We start from the raw sequence: 7,737 nt of genomic DNA, 5'->3' as shown, positions 1-7,737 counted from the left end.
ACACAGAGATGTCTCTCTTTCTGCAAGCACACGGAGGAAAGGCCATAGGAGGACATAGTGAGAAGGTGGGCATCTACAAACCAGGAAAAGAGCCCTCACTAACCAGAAAACAAATTTTCCAGTACTTTGATCTTAAGATTTTGTTATTGAATGAATGTTTGTGTGTCAAATTCATATGTCAAAGCTCTAATTCCCAGCATGATGGTATTAAGAGGTGGACCTTTGGGAGGTTATTAGATTCAGATGAAGTCAAGAGATTGACCCCATGATGGGATTAGTGTCCTTATAAGAAAAGGAAGAGACTGGAGCTCTCATTCTCTTCACCACATGAGGATATGGCAAGAAGGCCGCTGTTTGCCAGGCAGGAAGAGGGACCTCACCCCGAACTGAATCTGCTGGCACCCTGATCTCAGACTTCCAGCCACAAGATTTGTGAGAAACGAATTTTTGTTGTTTAAGCCACCCATCTGTTGTGTTCTGTTATGGCAGCCCTGTAACTGAGTACCCCATTTTCCTTAAAATTATCTTTACCTTTTTTCTTTTTCCCTGTATGTTCGCCTCTTAGCTCTTTAGGAATGCAATTATAACCTTTACCTTCTCTCTCCCAGACACTCCCTACACTGCAAGCTTACCTATGTGTGGGCTTAGAAGTTCCAGGGACCAGCCAGACATGGTGGCTCACACCTATAATCCCATCACTTTGGGAGGCCAAGGTGGGTGGATCACCTGAGGTCAGGAGTTCAAAACCAGCCTGGCCAAAATGGTGAAACACCATCTCTACTAAAAATACAAAAATTAGCTCGGTGCGGTGGTGGGTGCCTATAATCCCAGCTACTCAGGAGGCTGAGGCAAGAGACTCGCTTGAACCCGGGAGGCAAAGGTTGTAGTGAGGTGAGATTGCACCACTGCACTCCAGCCTGGGCAACAAGAATGAAATTCTGTCTCAGAAAAAAAAAAAAAAGAAGTTATAGGGACCAAACCTTAAAACAAACCAGGAACCTCCAGAACTCTCCCCCACCAGGAGATTGCTTTGAGACAATGGTCAGTTTACAACCTAGTTCTGCCCACAACGGAGCCAATCAGACCACTCAATAGATTAGCCATCAAACAAGTCACGTAGACCTCACACCTCCTTACCCCTTCCCTGCAAGCCAGTCACACCAAGTCCCCCTTTATAAACCTTGGCCTTCTCCCTAGAAATTTGAAGTGGTTACTTTGGATGGGAATTTGGCCACTTCCCCACTACTAGTTTTGGTTAATAAAGTTACTTTCTTACTACCAGCCCTCATGCTTGTTATCTGAATTTGCAAGCAGCAAGTAGCCAGACCTGAGTTCAGTTACAGTGCAAGATGACTAAGGCAATCCCCAAAACCAAATACCAGTAACTCCCCCTTTCCAGTCTCAGACCCAGCTTTAAGATCACAGCATTTAATCATGCCCTAACAAATATTTAGTGAGTGCCTCTGTGCTAGGCATGGTTCTAGGCCTGGTGATCATTTAATCAATAAAAGACAAACACCTGCTCCCTGATGCTTACAATCTGAAAGACAGGCAATAAATAAAAACACAATAACAGTAGTGGGTTACATGGATGTGTTCCAGTAAAGAAAACATCTTAAAATAAAACAATAGACTTTATATGTTCTCTCTTTCTCTGGGTTGACTGGGCTCAGCCAGGCAGCCCTTCTGCTCCATGTGGGCAAAAGCTGCCATCATCTGGAGCCCGAGGGGCCCAGAACATTCAAGAGGCTTACTGGGGCTGTTAACTCGGTTGTCTAAGTTCTCTTCCACCTGCTGCTCCACATGGCTAGGTTGCTCCCTGCTCCATCCCTGGGCTTCAGAGGGGGTGTTTCAAGATGTCTAGTCAGAACCACAAGGGATCTTTTGTAAGAACCTCAGAAGTCAGGCAGTATCATGATCCCCATGTTCTAGTCACCAAAACCAGTCTCAGATCCAAGAGTCAGGGAGTAGGGGGATTAGGCTCAGGTCTTGATAGAGGATGGTAAGGTCACATTGCTAAAAAGCATGTGGGATCAAAGACATTGGTGAAGCTATCTTTGGAAAAGACATTTGCATACTTAGAAAGAGATAGGAGATAAGAAAACAACAATACAAAGTAGAGAATTAATGCAAAGTCACACAGGTGGCATTTTTAAATAGGATGGTCAGGGCCGAGTGCGGGGGTTCATGCCTGTAATCCCAGCACTTTGGGAGGCCTAGGCGGGCAGATTCCCTGAGGTCAGGAGTTCAAGATCAGCCTGGCCAACATGGCAAAACCCCATCTTTACTAAAAATACAAAAATTGGGCCAGTCACGGTGGCACATGCCTGTAATCCCAGCACTTTGGGAGGCCAAGACAGGCGGATCACAAGGTCAGGAGTTTGAGACCAGCCTGATCAACATGGTGAAACCCCATCTCTTCTAAAAATACAAAAATTAGCTGGGAGTGGTGATGCACACCTGTAATCCCAGCTACTCAAGAGGCTGAGGCAGGAGAATCACTTGAACCTGGGAGGCAGAGGTTGCAGTGAGCCGAGATCACACCACTGCACTCCAGCCTGGGTGACAGAGTGAGACCCTGTCTCAATAAATAAATAAATACATACATTTATACATGCATACATACATACATAAATATAGGATGGTCAGGGTGGGCCTCTTGGATGGGTCATGTGAGCAGACCTGAGGAGGAAACAGCTATGCAGGTATTTGAAGGAAGAACCTTCCAGTATCCCGCTGTAAGCATACCCAGGACTCTGCTCTGGGGCAGACCCTAAAGCTGCAGTAGAAATGGAGGTGGCCACACTCACAGAGACTGTGGCAGAGAGTGATGGGGATTTGGGTCTCCCCTTCCTGCTGTGGCTGTTGGAAGTTCTGGAGTTGGGGAGGGAAATGCACTGGCATGTGGAGGAAGACGAGGAGAGGAGGGGGAGGCTGAAGTGTGTCCCACCCTCACTCCACCTCTCTGTTCTCTCTCTCCTGCACCCGGTGCCTCCCCAACTTCCCCAGAGTTGTGGTCACTGACAAGGAGGACCCTGAGGGCAACCACACCTTGCCATGCAGAGCACCTGGCTTCTCATCTGCCAACCTCACTCTGACCTGGTGGTAGGAAGGGAAGGAGCCAACTCTGGACTCAAGGCTCAAGGGGACCAGACCCAGGGAGATGAGACATATCAAGGCTGGGCAGCTGTGGGGGACCCTCCCAGAGAAGGCATGAGATACACCTGCCTGCAGGTGCCCCTGGGCCTAGAGAAGCCCCTCAGTGTGACTAGGTGAGGTGTTGTCAGAGGACCAGGGGCTGAGGGAGGGGCATCCAATCCAGAACCTGCCCCCCTCTCTGCCTCAGCACTCAAGGCCCCTTCCTCCCTCCTCTATGGAGATGCTGGGGATGTCCTCATTCTCCCTCTGAGCACTCACATCTCACCCCTCATCTGTCTCTCTAACCTCCTTCCTTCCTGCTGCAGCTTCTGCCCCAGCCCCAGGCTCTGGCCTCTCTCTCCCCAGTTCCACCCTCCAGGGGGTGATGGTTCACTTCCCTCTGAGGAGCCAGCACTAGGTGAGAGGCTAGGAGAAGGAAAAGTTCATGGGCCACGGGTTGGGAGGGAGAATGGGCACTGAAATGGAAGGGTTGGGGAGACAGAAAAGGCAGGTGTTTCCAAATCACCATTTTTCTGTTATGGTCAGAGAGTGCCATCCTGCTCCAGGCCCAGGGATGTGGAAGGAGCAGCAGGAATTGGGAAATACTCCACAGGAAAGAACAACGTGATGAAAGAACAATATGACTCCTTCCTCCACCGTCTCTTCCTCTTGCCTATTCCGGTCAACTCTGTAAGTGAATCATGTTACCAAAATGTTAAAAGTTTCTTTTAGGAAAGTCTCCAAATATTAGAGAATAAAATTATTAGGGTCTAAGCCCTGCATACTGAAAAACAGAAGCTTTAAGAAATAAAGACCTGCATGGAGAATTGGTCATCAAGTCGGGGATGTCAAAGTCTGCGCTGAATCAGCTCTTTTTTTCTTTTCTTTTCTTTTTTTTTTTGAGACAGAGTCTTACTCTGTCACCCATGCTGGAGTACAGTAGTGTGATCTCAGCTCACTGCAACCTCTGCCTCCCCGACTCAAGCAATTCTCCTGTCTCAGGCTCCCAAGTAGCTGGGATTACAGGCATGCACCACCACACCCAGCTAGTTTTTATATTTCTCAGCAGAGATGGGGTTTCGCCATGTTGGCCAGGCTGGTCTCAAACTCCTGACTTCAGGTGATCTGCCCGCCTCGGCCTCCCAAAGTTCTGGGATTACAGGTTTGAGCCACTGCACCCGGCTGAATCAGCTCTAAAGTGGTGCTGAAGTGAGAGCCATTTATGTGCCTGTGTGAGCTCAGGCAGGTCTCAGACAGGTCTTGGAACCTCCGTATCCTCCTTAGAAGAGTGAAATAAGCACCCATTGCCCAGACCTTGGTTATGATACGTCATTCTCTGATAAAACGATGCAGGGCTCCTTAGAAAAACAGCTGATTCTAGGGCTGGGATAGCAAAAACATAAGATGAGCCTGGAACATCTTGTAATGCCGGAAAGTAACCCCCACCCATCTCCCAGCCCACACCACCAAAAAATAAGGGCATGTCAGAGGGACACGGGAGTCAACCTGAAAGAGCTCCCCATGGACAAAGCTGGAAAAATCTGAGCAACAAAGTTACAATAGTATTGGATTAGAACCCAAAATATAAATAAATATTCATTCCACACTGATTTATTTAATCAAAAATAATTAAATAAATAAATAGGGAAGAAGAGACAAAATCTTCCTTACAGAAGAATTTCAAAAAATATATTACAAGAATCTCCGTTCCAGGAGGCGGAGTTTTATTTCTCTCACCTTGAATACAGGCTGGACTTACCGACTTGCTTCCAAAGACTAGAGTATGAAAAGAGAAAAATAATAACTTTACAGTGGAAAAATGTAGCAGACACTACCTTAACCAAGCAATCAGTCATGTTAACATCTTGCACCCCAGAAATGATGTGATGAGGACACTCCCCCTCTATAGTATTCTTCCCTTAATCCCATAACCCCAATCTAATCATCATAAGGAAGCATTGGACAAACCCAAAGTGAGGGACATTCTACAAATTATCTGTCCAGTATTCTTCCAAACTTTCAAGGTCATGAAAATAGGTAAAGACTGAGAAACTCACAGATCAGAAAGACTAGAGAGACTCAAAAGCTAAATGCATTAATGGGCCTTGGAAAAACTGATGAAGTCCAAATAAAGTCTACAGTTTAGCAAATAGTATTATAGCAATGTTAATTTCTTAGTTTCTTAGTATTGACATAATTTTGTTAGATGTTAACATTAAGGAAAGCTGGGGTTTATGGAAACTCTGTGTTCTAGCTTTGCAACTCTTTAAATCTATTATTGTTATTGTTATTTTTTGTTTTGTTTTGTTTTTGAGATGGATTCTTGCTCTGTCACCCAGGCTGGAGTGCAATGGCGCGATCTCAGCTCACTGAAACCTCCACCTCTTGGATTCAGGTGATTCTCCTGCCTCAGCCTCCCGAGTAACTGGGATTACAGGCCTCCCAAACTTAAATCTATTATTATTCAAAACAAATTGAATTAAAAGTGAAATTAAGCTAGGCACAGTAGCTCATGCCTGTAATCCCAGCCTTTTGGGAAGCCAGGACAGAAGGATTCCTTAAACCCAGGAGTTTGAGAGAAGCCTGGGCAACATAGTGAGACCTTGTCTCTATAAAAAAAATTTTAATATAAAAAGTGAAATGAATAGACATATATTAAATAAATTAAATCAATAATTAATAACACTCAGAAACAGAAAACATCAGCCCCAAATGGGTTTACTGATAAATTCTACCAAACATTTAAGGAAAAAAATTATACCAATTTTCTATAATCTCTTCCAGAAGCCATACTTTCTTTTGTTGTTGTTGTTATTTAGTTTTAATTTCATAATCATAAACTTAATGCTGCAATCCAGCTAGGCATGGAAGGGAACAAGGAAAACATGGAACCCAAAGGGAACTGCAGCGAGAGCACAAAGTTTCTAGACTACTACGAGCAGATGGGTGGAGGGTGCTCTCCTGAGTTATAGAAGGAATGGTCTAGTGGTTAAGATAAAACGCAAGTCAGGCCAGGCTCACACATGTAATCCCAGCACTTTGTGAGGCTGATGCAGGTGGGATCACCTGAGGTCAGGAGTTCGAGACTAGCCTGACCAACATGGAGAAACCCCATCTCTACTAAAAATACAAAATGAGCTGGGTGTGGTGGCGTATGCCTGTAATCCCAGCTACTTGGGAGGCTGAGGCAGGAGAATCGCCTGAACTCAGGAAGCAGAGGTTGCAGTGAGCCGAGATGGTGCCATTGCACTCCAGTCTGGCAACAAGAGTGAAACTCAGTCTCAAAAAAAACCCAAAAAAACAAACACAAGTCACACTTAGTCAAGTTGTCCACAGTCAGCAATGGTGATCTTCTTGATGGTCTTGCCATTCTGGACCCAAAGCACTCCACTGCCTCCACAGTATTCATGCCATCTTTCACCTTGCCAAAGACCACGTGCTTGCCATCCAACCACTCAGTCTTAGCAGTGCAGATGAAAAGCTGGGAATTGCCCGGGCCTGGTGGCTCACACCTGTAATCCCAGCACTTTGGGAGGCCGAGGCGGGCAGATCACCTGAGGTCAGGAGTTCGAGACCAACCTGACCAACATGGTGAAACTCCATCTCTACTAAAAATACAAAAATTAGCCAGGTGTGGTGACGCCTGCCTATAATCCCAGCTACTCAGGAGGCTGAGGCAGGAAAATTGCTTGAACCCGGGAGGCAAATGAGCCAAGATCCTTGCAGTGAGCCAAGATCCTGCCACTGCACTCCAGCCTGGGTGACAGAGTGAGACTCCATCTCAAAAAAAAAAAAAAGAAAAAAAAAACCGGAAATCATTTGTGTTGGGTCCAGCATTTGCCATGTACAAGATGCCAGGACCTGTCTGCTTTAGGATGAAGTTCTCGTCATCAAATTTCTCCCCGTAGATGGACTTGCCACCAGTGCCCTTATGGCATGTAAAGTCACCACCCTGACACATAAACCCTGGAATAATTCTGTGAAAGGAGGAACTTTTATAACTAAATCCTTTCTCTCCAGTGCTCAGAGCACAAAAGTTTTCTGCTGTCTTTGGAAACTTGTCTGCAAACAGCTTGAAGGAGACGCAGCCCAAGGGCTTGCCATTGACGGCGATGTCGAAGGACACAGTGGGGTTGACCATGGCTGATAGTACGGGGCTCCTGGGGGTGGCATCTGCAAAGCCAAGACAGACACTTTCTATCTCATTTCTTGAGGCCGGGATTCTATGAGGGAATACTTTCTAACTAATTCCATGAGGCCAGCATTTGCCAAATACCAAAATCAGATGAAGACTTCACAAAAAAAGAAAACCACGGACCAATATCTCTCATGAACATAGATGCAAAAATCCTCGGCAAAATGCTAGCAAGTCAAATCCACAATGTATGAAAAGAGCAATACACCACGACTAAGTGGAATTTATCCCAGGTATGCAAAGTTACTTCAACATTTGAAAATCAATTAATGTAATCCATTACATCAACTGGCTAAAGAAGAAAATCACATGATCATATCAACAGAGGTAGCAAAAGCAATTGACAACATCCAACACCCATTCATGATGATTAAAAGACAAAAAAAATCTCTTAGCAAGCTAGG

General features: G+C 45.5%; 1 pseudogene; it reads right to left on the bottom strand.

The window, feature by feature from the left end:
* Positions 1 to 6,455: 6,455 nt before the first annotated feature.
* On the bottom strand, positions 6,456 to 7,279 carry LOC108520226 (peptidyl-prolyl cis-trans isomerase A pseudogene; annotated as a pseudogene).
* Positions 7,280 to 7,737: the final 458 nt, after the last annotated feature.

This window comes from Rhinopithecus bieti, unplaced genomic scaffold, assembly GCF_001698545.2.
Source record: "Rhinopithecus bieti isolate Rb0 unplaced genomic scaffold, ASM169854v2 scaffold_51440, whole genome shotgun sequence".
NCBI lineage: Eukaryota > Metazoa > Chordata > Mammalia > Primates > Cercopithecidae > Rhinopithecus > Rhinopithecus bieti.
Note: the sequence above shows the minus strand (reverse complement) of the source record. Positions and strands in the feature narration are given on the sequence as shown.